Below are 14828 nucleotides of genomic sequence, written 5' to 3'. Positions count from 1 at the left end.
AAGGTAATGGACTCAAGATGAAGAATAAGATTTATATTTTTGGACATGGTCAAATATATAATTTGATTATATATATTCATTGCAAAGTTTTTGTTTTTCTTTTTTTTCCAATGGGAAGAGAAATGGGAGAGAGAAAATAAATGCTTGTTAACTAAAATAATGAAATAAATCCACTGACATTATACACAGATACATCTAAGAACCTGACTGTGTCTTTGGAATTCCTCTGGACTATCTTTTTAATTATCTTGTAATTATTCTTCTGTGAACAGGAGGTAGAAAGTGGAAAATATCTTTCAGACAATGAACAATGAAGGCATAGGACTGAGAATAATGGGGAAAACAAGAGACTTTTCCCTTACAGCCCACATTTATAAATGAAATTATATGTAATTATCTCATCTATAGCACTTTCTTGCCACAACTCTGAGTATGGTACTCAAAGAACTGTTTATCCCCATTTTATAGATGAGGAAACTAAAGCTCAGAGAAGGATCTCACCAGCCCAGGATCATGTCCCTAATAAACATCCAACTCAGGATTTGAACCGAATTGTTCTGACCTTAAATGTGAAGCTACCATCTTTATGGATATCATCTTCAAATGGGATGATGATATAAGAAATGTCTCACCCTTGAAAATGACTGGGGAGTCAATTTATTGGTCATTCAAATTGGGGAAGTGGAGTGAGACAAAGTGGAGCTTTGGATTAAATACCAAAAACATCCTTCCCAGATAAATATGAGTCTTTAGGATATGAACAGTGTGTGTGGAGATTAATGAAACATTAATAGGGAGAAATCACCAGGTAACCAATTTTGTAAGATTTCTCACTATTTCATCAGTGGCCTTATCTCACATGACCTTGTGAATGAGACTGAAAGATTTGTGTGGAGGGTATAGTAGAGAACAAAGGAGGGATTTTGTATTCTGTTTCTTGCTAAATCAAAAGGGAATTCTAGGAAAAGAACTCTTAGAAATAAAAGAAGGCTATAAGACAGATTGTAGATTTAGGACCAGATGGATCTAAGAGATAATTTGGTTTGATAACTTCATTTTATAGATCAGAGCTTCTTAAAAGTTCTCTTCATTATCTCTTTTTACCTGAGAAATTTTTACATGATTCCTGGTGTATAGGTATATAAAATAGGTATACAAACCAAACATTTAGTGATAATAAATCATAATTTTGTGAACTCCACATTCAGTTACAAGACTCCAATGGGGTCATGAAGCATTGTTTAAAAAATTGGGTTATACAAGCTTATGTGATGATCAACTCTGATGGACTTTTTTTTTTTTTAAGCAATGAAGTGATTCAAGCCAATTCCAATAAACTTAAGATGAAGAAAGCCATTTGCATCCAGAGGGAGGACTCTGGGGACTTAATTTGGATCACAACATGGTTTTTCACTATTTTTATTATTGTTTGCTTGCTTTTTTCCTTTTGATGTGGTTTTTCTTGTGCAGCATAATAATTGCTGAAATATGTTTAGAAAAATTGCATAAATTTAACTTATTTTGGATTACTTGCTGTTTAGGGGAGGAGGTGAAGGGAAGGGATACAGAAAAATTTGGAACAAGATTTTTCAAGGGTGAATGTTGAAAACTACCTTTTCATGTATTTTGAAAATAAAAAGCTATTATTTAAAAAAGAAAGAAGTTGGGCTTTGGATGAGAAAAGTGAATGTCAAGCAAGTGAAGTAACTTGTCCAGTGATACACAGGGAGTAAGCTGTGCAAGCAAAATGTGATGTTAGATGGTCTGGCTCCAAAGTCAGCAGTCTTTCTATAATAAGACATTGGCTCCAAAAGCAAGCCTTAGGTGCTTAAGGTCAAATGAAATGAAAAGGACTTAGTATAGAGCTTGGCACTTAGTAGGCACCATACATACAAATGCTTATTATTTCCATTCCTTCTTTCTTATTTTAGAGCCTTCTAATTAAGAATAATACTTAGTTTGGAACATATTATATATTTATATAAAACCAAAATTAACTGATAAAACTCCCTCTATAATTTCTGTACAGGTTAGTAGATAGAATGCTAGATTTGGAATCAGGAAGACGAGTCTTCCTCAGATTCAAACTGATTGTCTGATCCTGTCATTTAATCTTTCTCATCCTCAATTTGCTAATTTGTAAAATGAATAGAATAATATCAAGATTGTTGTGAGGATAAAATGAGACAATGCACTTAAAGTCCTTTGCAAACAAACCTTAGTTTTAAATAAATATTAGTTATTATTATCTGCCATTTGGTAGATGTTCTAAGGAAGGGATGGCACAAAAATCCTATAGGGTAAGAATGTGCAGAAGAACTGCTATCTCCATTGGTGAAGTTAATGTCAAAATTGAAGAGTTTACTTCCTTGGAATACTAAAGAAGGGTGTTTCCTTCTTTGGGTTTTGTTTTTGTTTTTATTTTTGCAATAAAACTCTTGAAACATATTAAACAAAAAAGAGTACTTTTTCCATGGAGCAGGATAAGGAAGAGGAAATTTTCTGCAGCTTCCCCCGCAGGTTGGGCTAAGAGGAGAAATACTGATTCTGAAAACCTTCATTGGCAGTGGGTTGCAGTGGCAAGGACACTGAACTTTATATCAAAAGACTCTTAAGACTCATGAGAGGATGAGAGATAGTATATCAACAAAATTACAGATCCTTGCTTTAAGAAAAGCATCACATGGACTTGGTTCTTTTCAACAATAAGTTAATTCAGGACAATTCCAATAGACTTGTGATAGAGAGAACCATCTATATCCAGAGAGGACTGTGGAAACTGAACGTGGATCACAATATATCATTTTTACCTTTTTTGTTATTGTTTGCTTGCTTGTTTTTTTGTTTTTTTTTTGTTCTCTTTCATTTTTCCCCATTTGATCTGGTTTTTCATGAGAGCATGATAAATATGAAAATATGTTGAGAAGAATTGAACATGTTTAACTTATATTGGATTACTTGATGTCTAGGGAAGGTGAGAGGTGGGGAGGGAAGGAGAAAAATTTGGAACACAAGATTTTGCAAAAGTGAATGTTGAAAACTATTTTTTGCATATTTTTGAAAACTAAAAGGCTATTACTATTAAAAGAAAGAAAGAAAAAAAAATATCTTAACCCCTTGTGAATGTTAATCCTAGGGTGTGACTGTAAGGTAATACAACCACCCCTGTCAATCAATCAATTAATCTTAGTCAACAAGTATTTCTTAAGTACCAACCACTGTCTCAGGCTCTAGGAATACAAGTTTAAAAAATGAAGTAGTCCTATTCCATTTCCATTCTTTTTCACTGTCACAAATCATGCAGCAATTCTCCAAGGTCAAGGTAGACCTGGTGTGCCCATAAAGTGTAAAGATCTTTTAAATTTCCTGTTAACAACTAAGTTATTCATGGTAATGTGGGTCAATCAGGCCCAAGCCTGCAGGTCCCCTGACTTCCATTATCATTTTGGCCAGAGGGTTCTAAGAAGCAACCTGCTTGCCGGTTAGTAAAGCATTTCCCTCAACTATCTTGCTGGGAGTTTGTGTTCTATTCGCTGCACAGAATTATCTGGGGTCACATCACAGTTGTTGCAAGACTGGGCCATCTCCATGTTTTCTTCCATGGAGAGAGATGCTATTGAAACAACTCTTGTCTAGAGAATTATCCCATCTGTCAATTCGGATCTGTGCTAGGGGCAGAATCTGTCAATCTGGGGTCTACTCACCAAGACAGGCTTGTTCTCCAGCATGATAATACCAAAGCAGCAAAGACACAAGCTAGTCAGTATTCAAAGATATAGGTCAAAATATTGCATTTTCCTGGTGAGTATGAAGGAATCCTAAGCAGAGTCCCATTAAAAGATATCAGAAAAACTCAAAGAAAGACTAAAATATATTGAATCAGAGGCCAAGCAAGGTAACAACACAGAATTAAATCAAATATGTGATCAAAGGATAAGGATTACTGTGAGAATTTTCTAGCTCTATTATGGGTGGGCCAGTCCACTGGCCTCCTAGATATGAGAGAACTCTATGTAATTAATCCAGAATGGCTCAGTATTCCCAATGGCAGCATCTGATAACCTATATTCATTGGATGAATATAGCATTTATTCCCTCATTAATCAAATTGGCTTAGTCTGTTTTTGCATATTTTTGTTTGAAATTATAAGACCTGATGTTTATATAGCCCTTGAAGTCTCCTGAATACTTTAGGTAATGTACTGCAGGAGAAAGAGCATGAGCTTGGAATCATGGCACCTGTTTTCTAGTCTATCACCTGCTACTTGTGTGATCTTGGAGAAATCACTTAATTTCTCTGTCTCAGTTTTCCAAATTATAAAATAGGGGCGTTAAACAGGAATGACCTCTGAGGTCTGTCCTAAAGCTAGATCCTCACAACAATCTGGTGAGATTTATGCTACAGGTAAAATTATCCCCATTTTAAAGATGGGGAAACTGAGATTCAGCAGTTAAGCAATTTGCCAATGCAATCTGCTAGTAAGTGTCAGAGGCAAGTTTTGAACCTCCTGACTCCAAATCCAGCCCTCTATCTGCTATGGGACACTGTCTCTATGTAGAAAGAAGAATGTTTTTGTCCAATGAGTTAATTACACAGAAATGGAGGTACCATAGATTGAAGCACATCCTACGTTCTTGAGAAAGATTTTGTGTGTGTGTGTGTGTGTGTGTTGGGATGGCAGGAAGAGTATAGGATAGGGGGGACTGATTATAAAGAATTGTCAGTCGTTCCCCACCCTTCTACCCTAGGAATCCCAGAAAACTAAGGGGAAGATACATCCCAGGAGGAGGCAGGTTTATGAGATAAGTCTCCCTGTGGATCTAAATTTTGTAGTAGGACATTTCTGTTGTAAGTTAACATCTGTATTATCTCCCTACATTTCTCTTCTATCATTTGAAAACAGAGAGGACTTATAAATAATAGCTTAGCTTGGAAATCTGGGCTCTCAAGCAAAAGCTTCAGAAAGGACCCCCTACCCTTTATTATCCACAAAATAAATAGTTCTCTGGCTGCCCCTGGTCACACTAAGATGTGTGCTGATACAACTGGATCTTTCTTTAAGCAAATCTATTTTTTAATCAGAAGATAAATTTAGGGGTGACTATTCACTTTATCAAGAGCTCAATATAATATAAGCATATAGTAGGGATTTAATACTTATAAATATATGCATGGTTTGATTCACAAACTATTAATTTATACAACATTCCAGAAATATATTTATTGAGTTAAATGAGGCACATCAGCAATAAATCCTTCCTGCTTCATCTTTTCCAAGTATGTAAGTTTTAGTTAAATTGGGCATTTACTGTAATCTAATACATCAAAGGATATTGGGGGTCCTTATTCCTGATTTTGTCCAGGTTAAACCTCTCTTTTTCAAATCATTTTCTTTTAGCCCCAAATAATCTTCGGATTTTGCTGCATTTCCTGCAAGCAATGGATAGGGAGGGAAAGGGAGAATCTTTTAGCTTCACTTAAGCTATTAGGTCCATTATCATACCTTATAGCTTTGCATTTATTGGAAAAAACTTATTTCACCCAGCCTTTATGAATTCAACCTGTTGGCCACCATAGAATTTTTCTGCTTTGTTTTCTTTTTTCCCTTAAAAAAGCTGGTGGTGACTGATAATAGAGGATGCCTCCTTGATGCTTGTATGTATTATGTATGTGTATGCACACAAAACTATTACTAGGGCTCTACAAATGAATTTTTGTCCCAGGGTATTACAATTTGAAGGGAGCTGGCAGTACTTGTCCTTTTTTTTTTGTGGCAGATTTTAGCACCCACTTAAAAATAATTTATTAAAATAAGGAGCTACCAGAGACTATTTCCTTTAACTAGTGGCTGTACCCCAAAGGATGTCTCCTCATTCTCCTCCTCAGCCCACACTTGTATTGTTCCTCCCTTTGCAGAATATTCTTTATGTCCAACCGATGTACCCAGCGTATTGAGGCCATTTTCTCCTTATGGAACATTGCTATTTCTCCCATGTTATTCTTTTTTTCCTAAGTATTTCCTTGCTCTAGGCACTAGTATGATTAATAATGGCTCTCTTGGTGAGATTTTATGATTTATACTAAAACCAGTCTTCTATCTGTGGAAAACCTCTTATGGCAACCCAGCCTTTGTATACCTAACAAAATGCAAAAATGAGACTTTAGAGGAGAAAGGAGTATAGATGGTATCATATAAATAGAAGCAATATTTTCTTGTTTCTCTGATGTATTTAAAAGGGGAGTCATTGGAAGTCATGAGACGATCATGTTTTTAATGTGCCTGACCCTCTTTAAGAGAGTAGGCTTTGGCTAATGGGCTTGAGTCAAGTGTCTTCTTGCTTACCCACTTATTCTTTCAAGTGATTAACTCATCCTGGCAGGGTTGTCTTTAATTGATTTTCTCTTCTTAAATTTTTGCTGTTTTCTTATAACTCTTCAGGCTTTCTAGGATTTTAGCAAAATACTCTTAAATTCTATTAGGCTTTGAGTGAGGGAGAAAAGGCTTGTCATTGACACATTGGGCATAATGCCTTTACAGAAAGAAAGAAAGCCTCTGAGCATGTACTAATTAGTAGGGAAAGCTGGAGGGAAAGGATGTCAGTGGGTTAAGTTCAACTAAATCTGATGTTGTCCTAGACATTGGGGGCAGGATGAGGCTTTTTCTAGTGTGAAATCTATTTATTCCACAATGTTGCCAGGAGGCCAGTTACTTAGAAATAGGTTGAAGGAATGAGAAGAAAACCGAGGTGAGTCAGTCTATTCCCAGGGCTTTATCCTCCCTGTCCTTACATGCGTCCCTAGGGAGTACCAGCCAACATAAAAAAATTATACAATTGACAATTCATCATATATTTTGACCTTGAGTTAAAACCAAGGTAAAGGGAAGAAAATTGTGTATCTTACTAAAATTAGACCTTTTTATTTATTTCCTTGAATCTGTTACAGAATACCTTCCTTGAGCTTTCACCTACTACCAAATTCCTTCGTGGATAATTATATGACTGCATGACAATAAATGCTAAGACAATGGAAAGGCACTTGGTGGGTTTGAACAAACCATAAGACATTATGAACCAGTGTCATAAGATAAACGCATGAGAGGAAAAAAGATAGTTCAGTCACTTAGCAAGGACAATTGATGTTTATGTATGATCAGGAGAATTGGAGGAAGTTCTTAATAAAGAGTGAATTAATAGGTAGGAATATAGATAAGATTCCCACAGGAAAAACAGAGTTTTTGCAGATTGTGAGGTTGGAGGAAAGGAAGGAAAGGAAAATGAGCATTTATTAAGTATCTACTATGTACTGGGCACCTTGCTAAGCCCTTTATAAAAATTATATCGTGCAATCCTCACAACCAACTCTGTGAGACAGGTGTAATTATTATTCATATTTTACAGTTGAGGAAACTAAGACAGAGAGCAAAAGAGGGAGACATGACCAGGGTTGCAAAGATAGTAAGAGCCTGAAGCTGAGTTTGAACTTGAGTCTAAATCCAATTCTATTCACTGAACCATTTACCATAATGTGAACACACACTGATGAGACTCTAATCCAATGGGGAATTGGAGTAAGCACGAACAAATAAGTGGTCAGCTAGAAATAAGAATGTGACTGTGTTTTGCATTTTACATTTATGAAACTTAGTTCAATTCTGAATTTTTAGGAAGTGCTATTTTAATAGTGATAAGGCAAGTAAATGGCTCATTTGAGACAACCCTGGCCCTGGAGCTAGGACATCCTGAGGTCAATTGTGGCCCCAGACACTTGCTATGTATGTCACTTAACCCTGTTTCCTTACCTGTGAAATGACCCAAAGAAGGAAGCTCTTTGCTCCATTGTCATACAGCTTGGAAGTATCTGAAGGAGGATTCAAACTCAAAGCTTCTGGATTCAAAGTCTAACATCCCTTTCATTACAGCCCCTGCCCCTCATGGATCTTTTGTCTGAGAACCAGCCAAGCTGATTTCAGAGAGGCTCACGATAGAAAGTACCATAGCTACACAATTAAGATTTTGAAACAAAATCCATCTGCTAAGGAAAAAATGTTTATGACCCATATCAGTGGAATGAGGACCCCCAATATCTTTGCCAAGAAAACCCCAAATGGGATCATGAAGGGTCAGATATAGCTAAAGTGACTTAACAACAACAATGAATGTTAATAGTTGAGAGGCAGCTCAGTTATTATAAGGAGAGTTGAACTTGAAACTAGGAACTTGGATTCGAATCCTGTCTCTAACATATCCCAGGCAAGTTACTTAACCTTTTTGTTCTTTAAATCATAAATTGCAGAACAATTGATCATGTACTTTTCTTGAGTTTCCTCCTACACCAATGAAACTGCAGCATGAACCAAAACTAAATTGTGTTATTTAATCAAGAGTTCAAAACAGCTGATATTGATTCAGTGGGGGTCCTCATTCTACTGCTACAAATCATGAGTTCTTTTTTTCTTAGCAGATGGACACACACAGATATATTTATATATACTACATAAACATATAGTATATGTGACAACTTGGCAATTTTCAAGAAGTTGGCCAGGGTTGGAGCAAATTATGGCTGGAACTAAGCCTACTGGTAGTAGATAACTAACTATTGTAATAATATCTCCATATATCTCATAACCTCTACTTTCTTTCCCTTTTAATCTATCTTTAAAAGTTACCAGAATAATAGTAATAACTATCATTTACAGAGACTCTAAGATTTGCAAATTACAAATATTCTCATGTTCTCACAGTAACCCTGGCAGACGATTGCTATTATTACCCTAATTTTACAGCTGGGGAAACTGAGGCAGAGAAGTTACCTGACTTGCCAAGGATCATGCAGCTAGTAAGGGTCTGAGACAGGATCCAGCTTCAGTGTTTTATTATAGATCTTCTGAAACATTTAAACCCAGACCAAAATCTGAACCCTCTTTAAGCAGATTCTTCAATCTTCAAGATTTTATATATATATATATATATATAAAGTCTTGAAGAAGATTCTCCTATATCTCTTAGGCTTAAAATTAACCTTTCCTATTTCTAAAACCTGAAGGGAGCTGTTCTGTCTTGATATCAGAAGTTTTCTTTTGAAGCCAGATAATTTTTTTCTGACTTATTAGAAATGTGCATCAACTCCCTCCCCTAGAGCATTGCTATTTAGAGAGCCAGTGATGAGCAGTGTTATCCATCTCTCACAGTAACAAAATACACAAACCTGATCTTTGCTACTGAAACAAACACAATCAGACCTCTTTTTAAAAAACTTCTATTTGTGATTTTCCAGGGAATTGTTTTTCAATCTCAATCACAAGCTTTGTTGCATAAAACTGATGATGTCATGTTTAAAACAATTTGCTTAAATAAGATCCATTCTGATACATCTTAAAGAACATGATATATAAATTGTACACATACACACATATATAAATACACACCTCTTTTTGGAACCTCCTTTTGGAAAATTTCTTTGAATTATTTTGATTTTGCTCAAACTTAGAAAAAATAAAATAAAACAAATGAACATTCCCTGGCTCTGAGAAGGAGATGCTTGATAGATAGTCAAATGAATGAGTTTGATAAAAAGTCTAGGTTCTGTTTCTCAACTGAAAAGATTCAAGCTGGTGATCAAACTTCTCACCATGATAGTTGGTGATACTAAAAGGTCTTTTTGATTTTTAAACATTGCAAGTTTGCCTATACCTATGATAAATACACAACTGAATAGATAGCCAATAAAGCTAATTTGTCAGTACATATATCTTGGTTACATTAAACTGATGACCCTGAACTAAATCACAGAAAAGTTGGCTGAATTGCATCTGGGAAATTGCAACTGTGCCTTTAATGCTCCCTAGCTTCTCCTAAGAAGAGAGGCCATTTAACATCAATGTGGGATGCTTATGGCTCTGAATCATAGAGTACCATAATGCTTATAGAGTTGAAGTTATCCTAAAGGACATGGAAAGATGCATAATGGGAACGAATAGCCTATAGCATATTACCAAAGAGTTGTGTACAAAAAGCAGTGAAAAGGGCATTCTTAGGTATGCATGGTGGGAAAAGGAGGCAGGGTGGTTATATAGAGAGAATGAGGAGTAACCATTGGACAATACGTGATCTCCTGGTACTTACATAGTATCAAAATTGTAGACCCAAAGTATGTTAGGTGGGTCCCTATTACAGAGGATTTATGGGAAAACTTACACACAAAAAAATTTATACAGAATAAGGAGGGGTGAATGGGGTATATTTTGAACCAATGGATGGGGTTACTACATTGATAAGACCACAGGTACATCAAAGTATCTGAGCAGGATAGAGATCAGTGAGAATGTGAATATACAACATTTTATTTTCATGACATGAAGGACGAGGCCATAGAGAATCACAGTAGCAAAAATGGAGAGGTCTCTCCATCATAATAAATTAGTATGACATCATTGGACACAGTTGTCAATGTAGCATGGTCAGTGACTATTGTGCAACAATAGCTAACTGTTAACACAGCCATTCAGAAAGCAATGTGAAATAGCAGAAAGAAAATCTGCTTAGAGACGGGAAGACTGAACTTCAATGCCATCTATTGTCTTCCTAGTACCCCTGGATCAAACACCAGCTCCTCCAATTGCCATTTAGTGTTCTTCATGACTTCCTTCCTATGTTACCCTTTATATCCTTTTAAGCCTACTATGGCCTCATATATTATGTAAGCTCTGGAATGCTCCACTATCACTGTACCTTTAAATTGGCAGCTGCCCCATGCCTGTATCATACTCCCTTCTCAGAATCAATGATTCCTTTCAATGTTCAATTGAAATTGTTGTTGTTCAGTAATTTCAGGCTTGTCTGACTCTTTTTTATGTCATTTGGGGCTTTCTTAGCAAGGATAATATAATGTTTTGCCATTTTCTTCTCCAATTCATTTTACAGATAAGGAAAATGAGGCAAACAAGATTAAGTGACTTATCCAAAGTCACACACCTAGTAAGTATCTGAGACTAGATTTAAACTCAGGAAGATAAGTCTAATCTGACTCCAGATCTAGCTCAAATTTATTTGCCCCTTCCATTCAAATGCTACCTTCTAAAAGTCAAGTCAAATCAAATCATCAAGAATATATCAAGTATCTACTATGTATGCTAAAAGCTTGCTGATACAAAGAAAGGCAAAAGCAGTCCTTGTCCTTGGGGAGTTCACCACTTAAAAGTGGGAGAAAATAGGCAAATAATTATGTACAGATAAATTGTAAATAACTTGAGAGTGAATAGGGAAGTCAGGAAAGTTTTGTTGTAGGAGGTGAGATTGTAACTGAGATTTGAAAGAAGACAGGGAAATCAGGAGGTAGGAAAAAGAGAATTCCTGGTATAGGAGACAACCAGTGAAAATGCATAAAATTAGACAAGGAGTGCTTTGTGAGAGCTGCAGCAAGAAGGAGCAGAAGAAGCAGCTGGATTGTAAAATATATAGTGGGAAATGAGTATAAAAACACTGCAAAAGTAGGACAGGTCCAGGTAATGAAGGACTTTATAAGCCAAATAGAGAATTTTACATTTGATCATGGAGATAATAGATAAGGAGCCACTGAAGTTTGTTGACTAGATGACTGATCTGTGATTTAGGAATAACCTGTGTGATAGCTCTGTGGAGTCTGGACAGTGACACAGAGAGAGGCTTGAGGCAGGTAAACTAATCAGCCGGCTAATGTAATTCAGGCGTAAAGTAATGGGGGGCAGGAGCAAAGGAGAGGAGGAGGGATATTTCAAAGATAAATTTATGGGCCTCATCAACAGATTGAATATGGGGTGTGAGAGAGATTGAAAAGGTGATCTAGCTTGTGAGTCTGGATAAGTGGGAAAGATGGCAGCATTCTTGATGGTCATAAGGAAGTTTTAGGAAAAGGGGATGGTTTTAAAATAAAGATCACGAATTCAGTTTTGGATATGTTGATTTTAAGATACTATATCCAGCTTGAAATATCTATAGGACAGAAGGTCAGGAATGAGAGTTGACTAAATATATTTGAGAATAATCTGTCCAGAGATGATAATTGATTATTGCTGATGAGACCATTGGGTAAAATAATTTACAGAGAAAGATGAGAATCCAGGACAGCGCCCTGGAGGGCACCCAAAGTTAGTGGGTGAGACCTGGATGAAAATCCAATAGAGGGTATGACTAGTCAGAAAGATAGAAGGAGAACCAGGGGAGACTAGGGTCATAAAAACCTAGAAAGGAGAGATTATCAAGGAGAAAAAGGGTGATTAATAATGTTGAAGTCTACACAAATGTCAAGAAGGATGAGGAATAAGAGGTCATTAGATTCTGAAATTGTGACCAAAGGTAACTTTGGAGAGAGTGGTTTCAGTTAAATGATGAGGTTGTAGGTCAGACTGCAGGGAATTAAAGAATGAGAGGAAAAGAAGTGGAGATATATACTATAGACAATGTCTTATCAAGGAATTTACTTTAAAAGGGAAGAGATATATAAGATAATACATAGATGAATAGACCAAGTGAGGATTTTTAAAAATTGGGAAAAAACAGGGGCAGAATTCTAGGTGAATTCTAGGTGAAGGAGAGATTGAGTATGAGTGAGTGTGGATAATAGAGAATATAATCTGCTAGAGAAGTGCACATAGATAAGTTTGCTTTGTCAAAGAGAAGGGCAACCTCTCTTGAGGTGAAGGAGGAGAGGAGGCAAAAGAATATTGGTGGAAAGCATCTGAATGATAATGATATGAGGAGGAAGGAAGAAGAGGAAGGCTTTTTTGTCTTCTCAGTTATTAGTTTTCTCCCTCCTCTATTATCCTTATTTTGTTTACATAGTAGGCTTCTAGCACATACTCAGAATCTATCAGTTTGCTAATATGAACCCTATTAGAGAGCTGCTTCTGGTAGAATCATGAACACTGGAGCATGCATGGACATTCTGTAATTTTTTTGTAACATTTTTCTTGCCACATGTTTAGAAGGAGCCTTTTCCCCTTTGATTGTAGCTAGAAATGTTGGACATAACTTGCCTGTGAGGGAGCCAGATGACTCCATTAATGGCTTCTGGTGAAAGAACAACATTATTAGAGGAAGGGGCAGGGGATGTCCATATAGACCTTGAGAGATAGACTTGGGACTTTGCCCTTTTCTGTTCTAAGTACAGGTCACTGAATTTCTAATCTGAGCTGGGAAGGAAGGCTAAGAATCCAGGTCAGTGTTTTGGCTAGCTCAGAATTTATGCCTTGAGGAGCAAGAATCTGGGACTATCGCCCAGAAGAAATTGGCATTAATGCTGGAGATTATGAACCCTGGCTATGGAAGAAATATTTGTAATTTATTCTTGCTTTATCTGTGATGTAAACATACCTTTGGCAATATATACCTATCATTCAGTGGTTTAATGAAAGTGAGGTGATAGTCTTTGACTATCACCTCACTTTCATTAAAATTGGGGGTTATCCAGTTGGTGGGGGCTTGAGCAGATGCTAGTATAATTTACAAATCCCTCAGAGTACCTAAGAACCTTGAAAGAGATATATAACTAGCCTAGTCTTAAGCAAGCGAAGCCAAAGCACAAATGTTAGCGATATATTCTATATATCCTTGTATCTGTGTATATTGTGTCTCTAGAGAATGTGAGTTTCTTAGGAACAGGGACTCTAGATTTTATATTTGTAACTCCAAAGTTTAACACAATGCTTTGCATATAGTAGGCACTTGATAGATCCTTGTTGATTGATTGTTTTAAACTTATATAGTAGACAATTCTCTTAGGTTATAATTTGGAGAGTAGTTGCCAATTCAACATTGGCAGAGGGTGTTTCTTCATTTGGATGAAGTCATAGATCCAAACCCAATTAAGCCTCCTTTCCCCCACCTCTTTCCCACCCTGCCACTCCTCTGTATCCTCTCTTACATCTTGGACTCTTTGATCAATTAGCTTTCACCAAGACATGCTGTTTTCACCCTGCACTTCTCCTTCCACTGAGACCTGAACTCCCACCCTTGGCGTCCTGGATCTAATTTATGAATTTTCCCTTCTTGCTCATTAAGCCCCCCTAGGCATTTCCAGGACATCCTAAACTGTGCTTCAAGGGAGCTTGTAACTTCGTGCCCTATCTTACCACTTACAATTCTAGTTCCTCTTTAAGTGTTGTCTTCTCTTATTAGGCTGGAAGCTCCTCGAGGACAGAGACTAGTTGCTTGTTTTTATATCCCCAGCATCTAATATAGTCTCTAGGATATCCTAGTCATCTAATACATTACTCACTCACTCCACTTAATTCATTCATTTGTGAGTATATTTACATGTAATTCTATTATTATTCTGTGCTAACAATTACATTATTAAATATTTTATATTTTACTGACAATGTGAAAAAAATTATAACTATTCATTTTGTAACTTAATTGCTGAGACCAATGGTTGACAACTGACGTCCTTTTGTGCATTTGAAATTTGAGGTTAACAATTCTGTAGTGCAGGTGGGGCTATAGACCAGAGTCTAGGAAAGTGAAAACCTCACAATCTCCCTGATAACTCCTACCTCCCATTTTATGAATTAAAAACTTCAGATATTAACAATGTCAGTCATCAGTAAATGAATAAAACTAATAGACATGTAATAATTATTATGCAATTAAAAATAAAGATATTTGGAAATATAAAACTCCCTGCACATTTATGCATATGTGTTTATATGGATATACATAATGTACTATATATATTTCATTTTGCCAGGAGGAAGACACAGTATATTCCTGAGACAAAATTAACTCAAGTGCAAACATTCAGACAGATGTCATAATTTCATAAAACACATTTCCAGAGATAAAAACAC

General features: G+C 36.3%; 1 long non-coding RNA gene across 3 annotated transcripts in view; it reads left to right on the top strand.

The window, feature by feature from the left end:
- LOC141551409 (uncharacterized) overlaps positions 1–14828 on the top strand; it is a 139959-nt gene that overhangs the window by 45779 nt on the left and 79352 nt on the right. The window contains exon 3 of one of the 3 annotated variants that reach the window (XR_012484867.1): positions 1307–2805. The exons of the other annotated variants lie outside the window; for them this stretch is intronic. This is a non-coding gene — a long non-coding RNA (uncharacterized LOC141551409). Of the gene's footprint in view, positions 1–1306; positions 2806–14828 lie in introns of those variants that run through there. 3 annotated transcript variants of the gene reach the window in all.

Source organism: Sminthopsis crassicaudata, chromosome 1, assembly GCF_048593235.1.
Source record: "Sminthopsis crassicaudata isolate SCR6 chromosome 1, ASM4859323v1, whole genome shotgun sequence".
In the NCBI taxonomy this organism is placed as follows: domain Eukaryota; kingdom Metazoa; phylum Chordata; class Mammalia; order Dasyuromorphia; family Dasyuridae; genus Sminthopsis; species Sminthopsis crassicaudata.
This window is presented reverse-complemented; position numbering and strand designations above follow the sequence as displayed.